Here is a 19582-nt window from a genome sequence, read left to right as displayed (position 1 = left end):
GGGAACAGTGTGGAAATTAATTAAAAAACTGGAGATAGAAATTCTATATGACCTAGCAATCCCACTCCTAGGCATATACCCTGAGGAAACCAAAATTGAAAAAGACACATGTACTCCAATGTTCATTGTACCACTATTTACAAGAGCTACGACATGGATGCAATCTAGACGCCCCTTGGCAGATGAATGAATAAGGAAGTTGTGGTACATATACACAATGGAATATTATTCAGCTATAGGAATGCATTTGAGTCAGTTCTAATGAGGTGGATGAATCTGAAGCCTATTATACAGAATGAAGTAAGTCTGAAAGAGAAAGACAAATACTGTATATTAATGCATATTTATGGAATTTAGAAAGACAGTATCAATGATCCTACATGCGGAGCAGCAAAGGAGACACAGATGTAAAGAAAAGACTTTTGGACTCAGTGGGAGAAGGCAAGGGTGGGATGATTTGAGAGTATAGCACTGAACCATGTACATTACTATATGTAAAATAGATGACCAGTCCAAGTTCGATACATGAAGCAGGGCACTCAAAGCCAGTGCTCTGGGACAACCTAGAGGGATAGATGGTGGGGAGGGAGGGGGGAAGAGGGTTTAGGATGGGGGGGCATATGTATACCTGTGGCCCTTTCATGTTGATGTATGGCAAAAACCATCGCAATATGTAATTATTCTCCAATTAAAATAATTAAAAAAAATTACTTGGATCTTTAGACTTTTTTCCATCTTCCTCTCCATAACTTGAAGTTTCTGTGGACTGAAAGGAAAGAGTAGTATTTGGGGACAAAAAAAAAGTTACTGTCCACATTTAACTTCAAGGTTTGTGATAGGTTGCTAAGCCAGAGCAAAGTTGTAAGACAGTTTCACAGGGCAATAGTTTTTCTTAACAGAATAAGCCTCAGTTTTCTACTCTATGAAATGGGGATGATAATACTAATACATAGTTTGTTGTTCAGTTGCTCAATCGTGTTCGACTCTTTGTGACCCTTATATGTGACTCGACTCTTATGAGTGTGTTTGCCATGACCAGTGCATTCTCTCAGCAAAACTCTGTTAGCCTTTGCCCTGCTTCATTTTGTACTCCAAACTTGTCTGTTACTCCAGGTATCTCTTGACTACCTACTTTTGCATTCCAGTCCCCTATGATGAAAAGGACATTTTTTTGTTGCTGTTAATTCTAGTAGGTCAAGTAGGTCTTCATAGAACCATTCAACTTCAGCTTCTTCAGCATTAGTGGTTGAGGGATAGACTTGGATTACTGTGATATTGAATAGTTTGCCTTGGAAATGAACAAAGATCATTCTTTCATTTTTTGCAGTTGCACCCAAGTATTGCATTTTGGATTCTTTTGTTGACTATGAGGGCTACTCCATTTCTTCTAAGGGATTCTTGCCCACAGTAGTAGATATAATAGTCATTTGAATTAAATTAGCCCATTCCCGAGTGTTTTAGTTCATCAATTCCTTAAATGTCGATGTTCACTCTTGTCATCTCCTGTTTGACCACTTCCAATTCACCTTGATTCATGGGCCTAACATTCCAGGTTCCTATGCAATATTGTTCTTTATAGCATCGAACTTTACTTCCATCACCAGTCACATCCACAATTGGGCGTTGTTTTCACTTTGGCTCAGCATCTTCGTTCTTCCTGGAGCTATTTCTCCACTCTTCTCCAGTAACATATTGAGCACCTACTGACCTGGGGAGTTCATCTTTCAGTGTCATATCTTTTTGTGTCTTCATACTGTTCATGGGGTTCTCAAGGCAAGAATGCTGAAGTGGTTTGCCATTCCTTTCTCCAGGGGACCACATTTTGTCAGAACTCTCCAACATCACCCGTCTGTTTTGGGTGGCCCAATACATAATTAGTATTAGTTACCAAGTTGTAGGAGAACCTTAAACCTTAGTAAAAGTTACCAAGTTGTAGGAGAATCTTAATTGTCTTGTATTTCAAGACAAGAAATGTAGACTTTATTTGTTATATACAACAGGGTGTCATCAAACTTTTTAGCAGGTTAGTTTTAAGAAAATTGGTACAATGGCAGTGGGTAGCAGGAAAAACTAAATGTGGGCAGGTTATTTGACTTGCCCAAATGATGTGTTATGATAAAAATTGCTGACATTTATTGAATGTTTGCTATATGCTGGGCACTGTACTAATCCTTTTTCTGTCTCATCTCATTTAATTCCTTCAGCCACTCTATGAAGTAGATAATATTTATCTACATTTTACAGATGAAGAAACTGAGGCACTGAGCAATTAAAAAATGTACTTAAGCCATAACTTAGTATGAGGTAACCAAAGAAGAGCTGAGTAAGTGGCAGAGCCACAATTTGACCCAGACTGTCTGGCTCCAGAACCCTCAAGCTTAAACACTGTAGTGTACTGTTGCTAACATCAGTCAACAACTCCACAAAGTGCTATCCATATTTACCCATTAGCATTACTTCAAAGAACATTTGACAATTTGGGGGTTTTCTGTGTAGGCTAATTATTCAGTTGTCTTCCATGATCTGGTTATTAACTGTCTTGAGTTTGTGATTTTTTATCTATCCCTCAAGCATTTTTTAAAAAAGATTATTTATAGTGGAAATCTTACTAAAATATACTGTAAGCTTCACTGCTTTTGTAAAGAGTTTTTCTTGAATCAGATTAATTCAGGGTTTTTGTATATGTCAATTCTTTTACTTTGGAAGCTAAACCTTTAGAAACTATTAAGGTTTGGAGTATAGTGTGAACCTATAGTCACTTCTTTCTTTTCTTCTTTCTACTTCCCTTTCTCCCTTCCTCCCTCCCTCCCTCTTTCTTTCCTTCCTCTCTCCTTCCCTCCCTTCTTTCCTCTTCTCTACTTTCTCCCTTCATCCTCCCCTCTTTCTCTGCTCTTCCTCCTTCTCTTCCTGCCTCCCTCCCTTCTTCTTTCTCTCTCTTTCTCACTCCCTGACTCACCGATTCTCTTAGTTGTCAGTGAGGGCTGACTTTCCCCTTTGTCCTTAAGCCCCCAGGTCACTTGTACACACTTCTTGTCTCCTTCCTTGTGATCTGCTGTCTCTGCTCACAGATGTCAGAGTTCTGTTGCTATTCTCGTGTTTTATAACATGGATCTTCTTTCCTCTTTGATATTCTTTCCATTGTTTTTCACTGATCTCTCTCCTCCCTTCCTATTCTTCTCTGTTTTGCTGCAGTGGGGCTGGATTTTGCTATCTAAGCTAATTGATAAACTATTCCTTTTCCCTGGGAGGGGTGGGGGGGTGTTGTGTAAAATTTTACCCCTTTTCTCTGGCCAGTGAAAACATTATTGACAAGACCTATGAACTATGCACTTCTTACTTCTTAGCTATTTCATAGTTTCTCTTATTTTGGGATTCTTGTTTGCTTTGAATAGCTGAGGTTACTAAACATCTAAATCTGGAAAATCTTAGCTCTATATTTTTTCTAGAATAGAAGGTTTAATAGAGGAATTTAACTTTCAAAAGTCTAAATTGTGATAGTTTTAAATTTAATTATTGAAATAAGGATAAAATAGCAATGTATTTGTTAAATAGTCTTTCAACTATTTTCCATTTAAAAATACATAAGTTCTGAAAATTTCAGTCCACATAAAAATAAGCAAACCTGCACATGGATGTTTGTGTTAGCTTTATTTATAATTGGTAAAACTTAAAAAACTTCTGAGCCTCGTGGCTCAGAAAGTAAAGAATCTGCCTGCAATTCAGGAGACTTGGCTTTGATCCCTGGGTCGGAAGATCCCCGGGAGGAGGGCATGGCAACCCACTCCAGTATTCTTGCCTGGAGAATCCCATGAACAGAGGAGCCTGGTGGGCTACAGTCCCGGGGGTCGCAGAGTCAGACGTGACTGAGTGACTAACACAAAGAGACAAGGACAAGGGAAAACAACCAAGATGGCCTTCAGTAGGAGAATGGGCAAATAAACTGGGGTACACCCATTCACTGACAATATTATTCAGCACTAAAAAAGCTGAGCAATGAAGCCATGAAAAGACATGGAAGAACTTTAAATGCACATTACTAAGTGAAAGAAGCCAATCTGAAAAGTCTACATACTATATAATTCTAACTGTGACATTCTGGAAAAGGCAAAACTATGGAGATAGTTAAAAAATCAGTAGCTGCCAGGGACTGGGAGATGGGGAGGAGGGATGAATCGGTGGAGCCTAGGTGAATTTTAGGACAGTGAATATACTAAGTATGATTCCATAATGACAGATACATGTCCAAGTAGATAGATACATTTGTCCAAGTCCACAAGTTATAAAATACCAAGAGTGAGCCCTAATGTTCCTTACTTTGAATGATAAGGGTGTACTGACAAATGTAGCACTCTGGTGACAGGGTGTTGATATTGGGGGAGGCTATGCAGTTGTGAGGTCAGGGAGTATATAATGTCTTTGTGTGTGTGTATGTGTGTGTGTGTATACATGTGCCCTCCCCCCAGTTTTGCTGTGAACCTAAAATTGCTTTAAAACAAAGAAGTATTTTTTAAATTGAGATATAATTAACCTATAACATTGTGTAAGTTTATGGTTATAGTATGTTGATATGACACATTTATATATTGCAGTACAATTACCACCTTAGTGTTAGCCAATACCTCCATTATGTCACATAAATATTACTTCATTTTGTGGTTAGAGCATTTAGTATCTAGTCATTTAAGGTTTATAATACAATATTGCTAACCATAATTTCAATATTCTGCATTAGATCTCCAAAACTTATTCCTCATCTAACTGCAAGTCTGTACCATTTGACCAACATCTCCTTAATTCCCTCACCTTCAGGCCCTGGTAACCTCCATTCTACCCTCTGTTTCTATGAGCCTGACTGTTTTAGACTCTACATATAAAAGTGATCACACAGTATTTCTCTTTTTCTTTCTCAGTTATGTCACTTAGCATAATGCCCTCAAGTTCCATCATGCTATCACAGACGGAGAGATTTCCTTCTTTCTCATGGCTGAATAATATTTAATTGTGTACATATAAATCACATCTTTTTATCTATTCATCCACTGATAGGCACTTAAGTTGTTTCCTTATCTTGGATATTGTTAATAATACTGCAGTAAACACAGATATGGGCTTCCCTGGTAAAGAATCCACCTGCAATGTGGGAGACCTGGGTTCGATCCCTGGGTTGGGAAGATCCCCTGGAGGAGGAAAAGGGTACCGACTCCAGTAGTCTGGGCTGGAGAATTCCATGGACTGTACAGTACATGGGATTGCAAAGAGTCAGACATGACAGAGAGACTTTCACTTCACTTCACTTCAAACATAGATATGTGGATATCTCTTGATATTCTGTTTTCATTTTCTTTGTATATATAACCAGTAGTGGAATTGCTGGTAGTTCTATTTTTTAATTGTTTGAGGAACTTCCATACTGTTTTCCATAGTGACTGTACCAAATTTCATTCACACCAAAAATGTATCAGTTCAGTTCAGTTGCTCAGTCATGTCCGACTCTTTGTGACACCATAGACTGCAGCATGCCAGGCCTCCCTGTCCATCACCAACTCCCAGAGTCTACCCAAATTCATGTCCATTGAGTCGGTGATGCCATCTAACCATCTCATCCTCGGTCGTCCCCTTCTCCTTCCACCTTCAATCTTTCCCAGCATCAGGGTCTTTTACAATGAATCAATTCTTTGCATCAGGTGGCCAAAGTATTGGAGTTTCAGCTTCAGCATCAGTCCTTCCAATGAACACCTAGGACTGATTTCCTTTAGGATGGATTGGTTGAATCTCCTTGCTGTCCAAGGGACTCTCAAGAGTCTTCTCCAACACCACAGCTCAAAAGTATCAATTCTTTGGCACTCAGCTTTCTTTATAGTCCAACTCTCACATCCATACCTGACTACTGAAAAAACCATAGCCTTGACTAGATGGAAGTTTGTTGGCAAAGTAATGTCCCTGCTTTTTAACATGCTGTCTAAGTTGGTCAAAACTTTTTCTCCCAAGGAGTAAGCGTCTTTTAATTTCATGGCTGCAATCACCATCTGCAGTGATTTTGGAGCCCCAAAAAGTAAAGTCTGTCACTGTTTCCATTGTTTCCCCATCTATATGCTGTTTTCTCCACATCCTTACCAACACATGTTATCTTTAGTCTTCTTGTTGATAGCCATTTAAATGAGTATGAGGTGATAGTTCATTGTAGTTTTGAGGTCCGTCTAGTCAAGGCTATGGTTTTTCCTGTGGTCATGTTTGGATGTGAGAGTTGGACTGTGAAGAAGGCTGAGCACCGAAGAATTGATGCTTTTGAACTGTGGTGTTGGAGAAGACTCTTGAGAGTCCCTTGGACTGCAAGGAGATCCAACCAGTCCATTCTGAAGGAGATCAGCCCTGGGATTTCTTTGGAAGGAATGATGCTAAAGCTGAAACTCCAGTACTTTGGCCACCTCATGCGAAGAGTTGACTCATTGGAAAAGACTCTGATGCTGGGAGGGATTGGGGGCAGGAGGAGAAGGGGACAACAGAGGATGAGATGGCTGGATGGCATCACTGACTCGATGGATATGAGTCTGCGTGAACTCTGGGAGTTGGTGATGGACAGGGAGGCCTGGCGTGCTGTGATTCATGAGGTCGCAAAGAGTTGGAGACGACTGAGCAACTGAACTGAACTAATGATTAGTGGCATTGAACATGTTATCATGTATGCCTTAGGCATTTGTAGGTCTTCTTTGGAGAAATGTCTATTCTGTTTCTCTGCCCATCTTTAATTGTATTTTTAAATTATCAACTGGATTAGTTTTATAAATATTTTGTACATTAACTCCTTTTCAGATATATATGGTTTGCAAATATTTTCTCTTACTCTCTAGGTTACTTTTTCCATTTTGTTGACTGTTTATTTTGCTCTGTAGAAGATTTTTTGATGTTTTTCTCCCTTACTTGTTTTGTTTTTGTTGCTTGTGCTTTTGGTTTTATATCAAAAAAGAATCATCACCAAGGCCAGTTGTCAAGGTGCTTTTTCTTTACGGTTTTTTCCTAGACGTTTTATGGCTTCATGTTATATGTTTCAATTTTTAATCTGCTTTGAGTTAATTTTTGTGAGAGGTATATGATACAGGTCCAATTTAATTATCTTACATGTGATTACCTAGTTCTCTTAACTGATATTGAAGAGATTATACTTTTCACATTGAGTATTCTTATGCCCCTTGTCAAATATTAGTTAACTGCATCTATAGATTCAATTCAATTTCTATCAAAATTCCAGTGGCATTTTTCACAGAAAGAAAAAGCAATTCTAAAATATATACAGAACCACAAAAAAACTCAGAATAGCCAAAGTGAAGTGAAAGTCACTCAGTCGTGTCCAAATCTTTGTGATCCAGGCCAGAATACTGGAGTGGGTAGCCTTTCCCTTCTGCAGGGTATCCTCCCAACCTAGGGATCAAACCCAGGTCTCTCATATTGCAGGCAGATTCTTCACGAGCTGAGCCACAAGGGAAGCCCAGTAATACTGCAGTATTAGCCTATCCCTTCCCAGTGGATCTTGGAATTCTGCAGGCCAGAATCCTGGAGTGGGTAGCCTTCCCCTTCTCCAGGGGATCTTCCCAACCCAGGGATCAAACCCAGGTCTCCCGCATTACAGATGGATTCTTTATCAATTGAGCTATCAGTGAAGCCCCAAGAATAGCCAAAGCAATCCTGAAAAAGAAGAGCAAAGCTAGAGGAATCATACTCCTTGGTTTAAAATTATACTCAGAGCTGTAGCAATAAAAACAGCATAACAGTGGCATAAAAATAGAAACATAGACTGATAGAACAGAATAGAGAGCCCAGAAGAAAACTCCCCCATAAAGTCTTAATAAAAAATTATGTAAGTTCTTGATTTTCAGATTATATGATTTTTTAAATTGCTGTTACAGTCACTCTAGAAATTTAAAACAGCATTAAAATTCTTTTATAATTGAATAGGCTTTAGTTAATTTTTGATATACTTTTTAGAAAATATTTTAATCATACTCAATCTAGTACAGAGTTAAATCTGTAAGGCCCATTAGCTTTTTTAAAAAAAAAATATTATTGGAGTATCGATGATTTGTCTGAAACTAACACATCATTGTAAAAGGACCACTGACTTTTAAAGAGAATCTTCTAGCACTCAGGATCTATTTGAGAAGTAGCAAGACTTTGTTTGGTCTTCCCTGGTGGCTCAGATGGTAAAGAATCCACCTACAATGCAGGAGACTTAGATTCTATCCTTGGGTTGGGAAGATCCCCTGGAGAAGAAATGGCTACCTACTCCAGTATTCTTGCCTGGGGAATTCCATGGACCGAGGAGCCCTGCAGGCTATGGTCCATGTGGTCACAAAGAGTCGGACACAACTGAGCGGCTAACACTCTCTCTCTCTCTCTCTCTCAGGACTTTGTTTAAAAGCAAAATAACAAAATGAAACACTAGCTCTGAGTCTTTGATACAGAAGTTACTTTTCCTTAAAGTAAAACTGTTTACATTTATAGATGCAAATAGTTTTTAATGAAATTATTGCCTTTTAAAACTTGCTTTTGAATACTAAAATTCATAACCTTTTTTTTCCCCTTAGATTAAAAAAAATGATATGACTTCTTTCTGAGGACCTGTCTGCTTTTAGTTTAAACTGGAAAAGGTTATCAAGGTTCATCAAAATTAAAGGTGGGAAAAAATAGGTTCTTCTTATGCTTTAAACTTATTAGAAAATGTAAGACTACTTTAAGACTCTATCCACTCTGCCTGGGTCAACAGGGCAGTGGTGCTGGCTCTGTGTTACATTACATTAAGGTCATTGTTACGGGTCATGAGGGGTTAACCACAAAATGCAAGGCAGAGGCATGGTTGGGTAGGCTCTGTCAATCACTGTGAATTTATGTAGCAGGCTTACAAGGCATAAAATGATTTTGTCCTTAATCCCAGGGCCTTGGGTAGCATTGGTGGACTGTACAGTGACACTGAGAATTGGAATTGTAAAGTCAACACAGAATAAGTTCTCTGAGGCTTCATGAAGTCTGGGACTATAATTGCTCTAACAATTCATTGTAATGTAAATGGAGAATATATTTAATCGTATGTGTAAAACATTGATTAATCAATTAATAGTGGCTATCGAGGGCTTTGTGTTGAGTAGGATTCTTAGGCTTATCTAAAAGGAATGTTGAGATTAGGTAGCAATATATGACATAAACCTGAGAGTAAGAAGTGGGTGCAGCCTTGCAGACAGATTGCCATTCCTGGTCTGGGAGCTGCTGCTATCTCTTAGACTGTGACCTATCTTGCCTAGCTAGCTCCTCATTGATGTTTTTTTTTAAAAATTTTATTTTAAATTTTGCTTTTATTTTGACTGTGCTGGGTCTTCATTGCAGTGCACAAGCTCTCTAGTTGCCCTGCAGCATGTGGGATCTTTGTTACATGACCAGGGATCGAACCTTTGCCACTGGACCACCAGAGAAATTCCCCTCTTTGATCTTTAACAAAATTATCTCACCCAAGTGAGGACCAGTGTCAATTATTCCCACAAATTTATGAAAACTTTGAGGGGAATCTGGCCTTTAAGACTAGTGTACCTACTTTTCTATTTGTTGATGGGATCACCCCTTGAAAGTTAGAAGAGAATGTGGTCATATTATCCTTTCTTTCTGAGGCTCACTGTATTGTGAGACTGGCTTCTGCAACCAGCGTGCCACAACCTTCTTGAGATGGGTAGCTAGTCAGTCTTTATCTTTAACTGCCAGTTAAATTTAACTCCCCAGATTAGTCAGATGGCCTCACACATCTACTTGCTTGAATGTACAATTTTGTTGTTGTTATAACACAACTCATATATCTAAAATGGACAAAAAATTATTATCATTTACACTATCTTAAGATAAACTTTGAATGGGAGCTTCCTTTCTAGTACTTTGAAGTCTACAAGACATATCTAGAAAATTTACTACTGTGGAAAATGAAGACACTTAAATCGAATGGAGGGACCTCGAGAGGGCTTATGGTTTTTCTTTTTGATTAATTGCTATCACACTTTCCTTCAGGTAGCTGAGGGAGTTTCATATTTTCTTTAAACATCATTGGGGCTTCCTTGGTGGCTCAGATGGTAAAGAATCTTCTGGAAATGTTGGAGACCTGGGTTCGATCCCTGGGTCAGGAAGATCCCCTGGAGAAGGGAATGGCAACCCATTCCAGTATTCTTGCCTGGTGAATCCCATGCACTGAGGAGCCTGGTGGGCTATAATCCATGGGGTTGCAAAGTTCGACAAGACTGAGTGACTAACACTTTAGACATCATTAGATGCTGAAGCTCTTGCAGGAAAACTTTTATGCTATATAGATTCTGCCATTTTGCTAGCACTGATAGGGCTCTTGAGTCCACCACTCCATCAGAACTATTAACTCCATTCATATTAGTTTTCGTTACAAATCTTACCAAAGTATGTTCTTCTTGGTATTTAGGTTCACAATCTATTTTAAGGGTATATATTAATCATCAGGGCCCATGGTGGCTGCCATCTTGCATCGCTGTCACTCAAAGGCCAGCACCTAGATTGTGCTTTGGAATGATTCTTTTCCTAGCAGCAAGTATCTGCTTGGATCAGATCTGCTTGATTTCTTTGGTGGTCAGAGACTCACGTCTGTTTCCTGTCCACCTTGTCCTATACTTTTTATTATGGTGGATCTCTTGGCTTGAATTGCTGGCACAGAGCTTTACCAGCCATGCTGTCATTTGGCATTTGACTACATCAGATTTTTGTTACCTGCTTAGACTTTGGCTTTCTCTCTCTCTTTTTTTTTTTCCCCCATAAGCATTGGTATATATGCTGGCCAGGTTTTTATTTCTGTATCTACTCAGTTTCTGGCCCACTGCTCTTTATGGATAGCTATAAATTTCTCACTTATAACTCATTGCCTCCTTCAACTTTTAACCCATTATTTGTTTTAGACTGAATTTTACATCTTGTAAAAACACTTAGTTCCAGTTCCTCACCCTCTCTCTGTGACACATAGTTACCCAGTATTGACAAAAAGCTATCAGATGAGTTAGGAGTGGGCATGGGGTCAAGTGAATGATGGTTGTGGCCTGTCCCATAGAATCAACACAATATCATCTACCAAAGAAATTTGGGTCTTCTGAAGCCAGTCTGAGGCATTTAGACCAGAGTAGCAAGGCTGCAGGCTCCAGCAATCTCTTTTGGCAGGTTGAAAATATCATACTTAAATTTGAATCACATGTACCAACATGCATTCAAACCTAATCTTCCAATTAGGTTTAACATATAAGTATACTATCATGTATAAAATAGAGGTGAGATGGTGGTGAGGAGGGAGATCCAAGACAGAGGGTTATATGTATACTTGTTCGCTAATTTGCAGAAACTAACACAACATTGTAAAACAATTATACTCCAATTGAAAAAAATAAAACATACATTCAACTAGAAAAACAGAGAGATGGAACAGTGGAAATAGGCTTATAGGTTTGTACTTAGAATGAGTCAGTAATTCTTTTAAAATATAGGGTTGTATACTATGGTGAAGTCATTTTACATTCATGCTTATGTGTGTGTTCAAGATATAATTTAAGAGCAAAGGGGGACTTAGGGATCATATAGCCCAATCTTCTAATTTTACAGATGAAGAAACCAAAGCCTGGAGAGGTTAAGTGGCTTGTCCAAGGTCACATAGTTGGCTAGTAGTACAGCTAGGACTAGAAAGAACCCAGGTCATCTTACATGCATTCCTTTTTAGGCACTATTTTGTCTCTCCGCAGTTGCATTGTTTTCAAATTATGAGTGACTGAGCTCACTTCAAAGTGCATAGAACTAATTTCCTTCTTATTGAAATGAGGCAGTCACAGGGTTTCACACAAGAAAATTGAAAAATGATATATGTGACTTATTTCTTTGTTCCTTTCTGTTTTTGTCTCTTGATCGATAGGCAAAGGAAGCTAAGAGAAATAGTTGGAAGCAAGACAAGGCAATCCAAATGCTTCCAAGGAGCAGAGGGCTCATACATTAGGAAAGCAAACTAATATCTGCTCATTGTTGGAGTGAAAACAGGCAATCATATGTATCTGTCTCATTAGAGAGGTAGACCAAGGTTGTAACTATCAGGATCTCTGCTTCTAAATTGCTCAGAGCCTAGAAGATAATGGATGCTGACTCTAAAGGGAGTGAAACACTCCTTATTAAGTGTACCAACCTTGATACTAAGAAAGAAGAACAAGTTGGAAGACATCCAAGTCTAGTAGGAGGATTGGCTCTTCTTTTAACAAAGGGAAAATGGTAACTCCTGGTTTAATGGAAATGTTCCCCCAGTGTATTGTGAAATTGTTCATCTGAGATCTTTTACTTGGGATCACATGCAATCTGTCTGCCTATTACTAAACTGGACCTGCCTACCTCATTTTTTTTCATTTTGTAGTTGTTATTGTTGCTGTCCATTCTTTCATTCTTTCAGCATTTATGTGTTTACTACATTCTAAACACTATTCTGGATGCTAGAGATACAATGTGAAACCAAGTCCAATTTCTTGCTTTGAAGAGGCTGCAGTCTAGTGTGGAGAGAAAGATAAGTAAGAACAATAAATGGAGTCTGAAAAAGAATGTGATATAAATATCCTCAAGGTACTATAGAAGAGCAATTGTCTATCTGAGATGGACAAGAAAGGCTTTCTGGAAAGGTTAGGCTTGCATTACTCATGAAAGAAAAGTAGGAGCTGGGCAGTCAGTTGAAAGAAAAAATCAGAGAGGAGAGAATTTACAAATGTAAATAAGCTGAGATAGCCTAACACATTCCATGTTCCCACAAAGTATTCAGTCTCTCTGGCCTGTACAGTTTGAGCAGTGGGGTAGTGAAAGAAGAATCTGGAGAAGTAAGCAGGGGTAAGGGCTTCATCTCCTGAAGACAACTGAAAGTCAGTGAAGTCTCCTTAAATATTACACCTTCAAAATATTCTTAAACTCAACACATTGTAGCGGGCAGTGTGCTGTAGTGAAAAGATTATGGTCTTTGGAGTCAGATCCTTCTCCTGTAATCATTTCTAAACTGTGGACCTTGGTCAAATGACTTAATTGCTTTAAGTATGCTGCTTTGCTTTTAACATGGGGATGATTATTTTTGCTTCATGTTTGTAGAGAAGAGTTAATAGTATATGTGAAATCACTGAGCATAGAAGTAGTAGATAATCAATGGATGTTCATCTTTTATTCTCCTTCCTTTTCTTCCTTACCTTCTTCCATTTGCAGTCTGACTAATTATGCCCCCCTTCTTTCTATCTGGAGATTTGCTGGGTTTACAGAAATGGTGGGTGTCTTGTGTGGCTTCACATCCTTGTTTATTAAGTGAGTGACATTTGGAAAACAATTTTGGGAAAGTTTTGTCCGCATAGCAGTAAATGTACCAGACTGCTACAATGTCCACAATTGATTGGATCTGCTTGCTGTTGCTGGGTGACATATTTAAATAATCCTGCCATAGACATGAAACATGAAGCGGTTTTGCAATTTGTAATCAGAACTTTACCTAACAAAACTATTGCAGCTGTGGTAGGATTGAATTCATTCTTGCACTCCCTCTCTCCCCAAACCTATCAAAATGTCAGCAGCCTGCCTTTTGGGAAAAACTAGACATTGTTTTGCCATATGTTTTTCCCCCATGTTGCCATACTCAGTTCTTCTATTTGTGTTATAAAGATATCCTATGTTGAAAAGAATAGGTAATTTCCAACATACTTTGGGTAAAAAAAAAAAAAAAATCTCAAGAAGGTAAGGAGATTAATAGGCTTGAAGAGAATGATTTTACATAATATTCTGACCTAAAGTTATTAATAGATTCTCACTGCTCCTGAACAAATTGGGTGTAGCGTCCACATAGATGACTTTGGGGCATTATTCTTCACGATTACCTAACTTGCTTGGTTCCTAGAGTAAGAAGAAAGTAGACCAGTTATCTAGTTTCCAACCTTCTGTCTTACATTTGAGTCCCTTCTGTAGCCTTGTTGCCAATTAACTATGCAACCTCTGCTTTAATAGATTCAGTGATGTGATGGATACCCTCTATTGCTTAAGGTGATACCTTCCATCTTTGGACTGCTTCTATTATTTTAAGGTGATTCCTGATATTAAACTGAATATTATTTTATAACCTTTGGTCCCAGATTTATGACTTATAGTCATATGGAATAAGTCATATCACTTTTTTCACCTCTAGACCTCTCAAATATGTGGAACCAACTAACATTAGACAAAGTCTCTCACCCACCAGAATCTTTACTCTCAGCTTAACATTTCCATTCAATTAGTGGTTGCCTATAAGAACTGATTTCATGTTTCTTTACCATGCCTATCAAGTGCATTTGAACATACTAGTCCATATATTCATAAAGGGTAGCACCTAGACTGTTATGTATACTCATACTATGTTGCAACCCATGTAGAGAAGTCTCTGCTATCACCTACCTTGTTCTATTAATGGAACATAAGATCAGATTAGCTGCTTTTGCTGTCCACATCAATGTTATCCCATGTCAAACTTGCAGTTGATTAAAACTCTAAATTTCCTATTATATGTCATCCATCACAACTAGTCCTTGTTCTTTTAAGATTTTTGTTTGTGCTTTCTAATGTACCTTATATATCTACCATCTTTTACTGTCTCCAAATATGACAGATCATCTTTCTTTCTTCATCTAAATAATTGATAAAATTGTTGAACATTTAAGAACCAGATCTGCAGAAATAAACAAACCTATCAATATCATGATTCCAGATTTCTCTGCCCCTGAATGGTGAGGAAATACATTTCTGGTGTTTCAAGCTAAAGAAAAAGAAAGGAAAAGAGAAAGAAGGAACAATGAAAGAAAAAAACAGGAAGTTTTCCATTAGAACTATTCTAGTACAGCATTTCTTAACCTGGGATCCATGAATCAATAGGAGCTTGGTAAATTTTATGCAAAATGTATGCATATATGTGGGCTTCCCTGGTGGCTCAGCTGGTAAAGAACCCACTTGCCAATGCAGGAGATACAAGAGACCATGAGTTTTATCCCTGGGTCGGGAAGATCCCCTGGAGAAGGAAATGTCAACACACTCCAGTTTTCTTGCCAGGAAAATCCCATGGACAGAGGGGCATGGCAGGCTGAGGTTGCAAAGAATCAGACATGACTGAGCATACATGCACACACACACATGCATATATGTATTTTTTTCTATATCTATTTTTTTCTATATCTATAGCTTTCATCATATTCTTAAAGCTGTTCAAGGTCCAAAGAAATTAGGAACTTGTGTTCTAGAATGGCATGGAAATACTCTGGCTGAAGTCACTCAGTGTTTTAAAAAAATGATATGAAGAGTTTCCAGCCAATGCTTATCCATACTCAACGCATGAGTGTTAAAAAAAAAAACAAACTTGTTAAATGCCTTTGTATATGTATACTCTGCATACCATACATCTCTGATTTTCAAGGTTGTTGGCCATGTCAGAGAATAAAATGAAATTAGTATAAGCTAATAATCACATTTTTAGTTGTTCATGAACAATTATTTTAATAATCTACTCTAGAATCTTTCCCATGACTCAAGTAGTCAGTTATTCATACAACAAGTAGTTGCTTAGCTCCTGCTCTGTGTTAGAAACTTTTCTAAGCATTGGGCTAAAATGGAGAGCTAGACCAACAAGATCTTGGCTCCCATGGAGATTATGCACTAGTGAGGGGTCAGGCAACAAGCAAACACACAAGTAAAAGCATTTCAGGTAATGGTGAATACTCTGAGGAGAATAAAATCAGGAAATGGAATAGAAAGTGACTAGAGTAGAGCAGGACAGTAATACTACATAAGTATTACTAGATAAATTAGGGAAAGCATCTATTAGAGGATGGTATTTTAGCTGAGATCTGTTTGACAGGGGTTTAGTTTGCAAGGATTTAGTTTAGTTGACAAGGATTTATGTAAGGGGAGAATCCTCTAGGCAAAGATAACAGCAGGGAACCTCCCTGGTGGTCCAGTGATTAAGACTTCTCCTTCAGATGCAGAGGGTGTGGGTTTGATCCTTGGTCAGGGAGCTAAGATTACACATACATTGAGGACAAAAACCAAAACATTAAAGAAGCAATATTGTAAAAAATTCAATAAAAACATCAAAAACATTAAAAAAAAAAAGAATAACAGCAATGCAAAGGCCCTGGGGCAAGAACAATCTTGGTGTGTTCAAGGACAGAAGATCAAAGTGGTTGAAGCATAGTGAACAATGGAGCAATGAGTAATGGAGTTTAGGAGGGAGGCCACATGATAAGAGCAATGGTAGAGTGTAGACTGTGTTCTAAGTACAGGGAGTATTGTATGAAGCAGCAGTGTTTCATGGTCTGATTTACGTTACTCAAAGAGTCTAGCTGCTGTATGCAGAGAAGAATTTTAAGGCAAGAGTGAAGGCAATTTGCCTATATTTAATTCTGGAATCTATCTTCTCATCTTAAAAAAAAACAATAGGAAAAATCAAAAGGAATGTATTTCCAGCACTCATCCATGATTTCATCTCTTCTCTGTGATTCCTCAAAGACAGAGAATATAGCTTGACCAATTTTATACATTCTTGGATTTAATTCATGCATCCCAGGAGATTGAAAGCCATTTAGAAACACTAGAACACTGAGTTTTGCCTGTGCGTATGCATTTTATAATCTTTTCAACCATCTGAGTCTTTAGTTATTTCTTAGCAATGGTTGTTTTTTACACTTTTCAGCCTGAAAATAATTCTGACACAGAAGACAGAAACAAAACAGAACTTAAAGGAGTCTACTTTCCTCATGTTATCCATCACTCTGGACAGCTCTCTGGTTTATTTAGGTATTCACTTCTATTTCTTTCTGCTACATCAGTATAATTTACAATTGTATAGTCTGAATTGTCTTTTTGAGAGTTTCCTTTAACCATATCTTGAATTCCAGTATTCCCTTCTAGCTCAGCCATATACTACCTTAGATAAAGCATTTAACCTCTCTATCTCCATTTACTCAACTATAAAATGGAGACAATAATAACTATTTCATAGACTGTGGTGAGGATTTAATTAATTAAACATATAAAATGCTTTGAACAATGCCTGTCACATACAAAGTATTTAGTAAATGTTAGCTATGATTATTATTATTACACTTATATTATATTTTGGGCATGAGCTTCAGGTTCAATACCTCCTTCATACCACTTTAGTATGGCAGCCTTACCATGTCTATTCCCAGACTCAATGTTAGAGTTTCTTGACTACATTTTTTCTGTTTACTTCTTCTGTATCAATTCCTGTGGCAACTCCTGGAGGGAAGTTGAGCAGACCTGAGTTCTAAGTTTATTTTATTTTACTAAAAATTTTTTTTGACTGTGCTGGGTCTTCATCACAGCACTCAAGCTTAGTTGCCTCACTGCATGTGGGATCTTAATTCCTGAAGAAGGGATCAAACCCAGGTCTCCTGCATTGAAAAGTGGATTCTTAACCACTGGACCACCAGTTCAGTTCAGTTCAGTCGCTCAGTCATGTCCAACTCTTTGTGACCCCATGAATTGTGGCATGCCAGGCCTGCCTGTCCATCACCAACTCCTGGAGTTCACTCAGACTCACGTCCATCGAGTCCGTGATGCCATCCAGCCATCTCATCCTCTGTCGTCCCCTTCTCCTCCTGCACCCAGTCCCTCCCAGTATCAGAGTCTTTTCCAATGAGTCGACTCTTCCCATGAGGTGGCCAAAGTACTGGAGTTTCAGCTTTAGTATCATTTCTTCCAAAGAAATCCCAGGGCTGATCTCCTTCAGAATGGACTGGTTGGATCTCCTTGAAGTCCAAGGGACTCTCAAGAGTCTTCTTCAATACCACAGTTCAAAAGCATAAATTCTTAGTTCCTCAGCTTTCTTCACAGTTGAAATCTCACATCCATACATGACCACTGGAAACCACAGCCTTGACTAGACAGACCTTAGTCGACAAAGTAATATCTCTGGTTTTGAATATGCTATCTAGGTTGGTCATAACTTTTCTTCCAAGGAGTAAGTGTCTTTTAATTTCATGGCTGCAGTCACCATCTGTGGTGATTTTGGAGTCCCCCAAAATAAAGTCTGACACTGTTTCCACTCTTTCCCCATCTATTTTCCATGAACTGATGGGACCAGATGCCATGATCTTCGTTTTCTAAATGTTGAGCTTTAAGCCAACTTTTTCACCTCCTCTTTCACTTTCATCAAGAGGCTTTTTAGTTCCTCTTCACTTTCTGCCATAAGGATGGTATCATCTGCATATCTGAGGTTATTGATATTTCTCCTGGCAATCTTGATTCCAACTTGTGCTTCTTCCAGCTCAGTGTTTCTCATGATGTACTCTGTATAGAAGTTAAATAAGCAGGGTGACAATATACAGCCTTGATGTATCCTATTCCTATTTGGAACCAGTCTGTTGTTCCATGTCCAGTTCTAACTGCTGCTTCCTGACCTGCATATAGGTTTCTCAAGAGGCAGGTTAGGTGGTCTGGTATTCCCATCTTTTTCAGAATTTTCCACAGTTTATTGTGATCCATGCAGTCAAAGTCTTTGGCATAGTCAATAAAGCAGAAATAGATGTTTTACTGGAACTCTGCTGCTTTTTTCGATGATCCAGTGGATGTTTGCAATTTGATCTCTGGTTTCTCTGCCTTTTCTAAAACCAGCTTGAACATCTGGAAGTTCGCGGTTCACATAGTGCTGAAGCCTGGCTTGGAGAATTTTGAGCCTTAATTTACGAGCGTGTGAGATGAGCGCAATTGTGTGGTAGTTTTATCCTTCTTTGGCATTGCCTTTCTTTGGGAATGGAATAGAAACTGACCTTTTCCAGTCTTGTGGCCACTGCTGAGTTTTCCAAATTTGCTGGCATATTGAGTGCAGCACTTTCACAGCATCATCTTTCAGGATTTGAAATAGCTCAACTGGAATTCCATCACCTCCACTAGCTTTGTTCATAGTGATGCTTTCTAAGGCCCACTTGACTTCACATTCCAGGATGTCTGCCTCTAGATGAGTGATCACACCATCGTTATTATCTGGGTTGTGAAGATCTTTTTTGTACAGTTCTTCGGTGTATTCTTGCCACCTCGTCTTAATATCTTCTGCTTCTGTTAGGTCCCTACCATTTCTGTCCTTTATTGAGCTCATGTTTGCATGAAATATTCCCTTGGTATCTCTAATTTTCTTGAAGAGATCTCTAGTCTTTCCCATTCTGTTGTTTTCCTCTATTTCTTTGCATTGACCATTGAAGAAGGCTTTCTTATCTCTTCTTGCTATTCTTTGGAACCCTGCCTTCAGATGCCTATATCTTTCCTTTTCTCCTTTGCTTTTCACTTCTCTTCTTTTCATAGTTATTTGTAAGGCCTCCTCAAATAGCCATTTTGCTTTTTTGCATTTCTTTTCCATGGAGATGGTCTTGATCCCTGTCTCCTGTACAATGTCAGGAACCTCTGTCCATAATTCATCAGGCACTCTATCAGATCTAGGCCCTTAAATCTATTTCTCACTTCCACTGTATAGTCATAAAGGATTTGATTTAGGTCATATGTCAATGTTCTA

Source organism: Ovis canadensis, chromosome X (assembly GCF_042477335.2).
Source record: "Ovis canadensis isolate MfBH-ARS-UI-01 breed Bighorn chromosome X, ARS-UI_OviCan_v2, whole genome shotgun sequence".
Classification (NCBI taxonomy): Eukaryota; Metazoa; Chordata; class Mammalia; order Artiodactyla; family Bovidae; genus Ovis; species Ovis canadensis.
Note: the sequence above shows the minus strand (reverse complement) of the source record.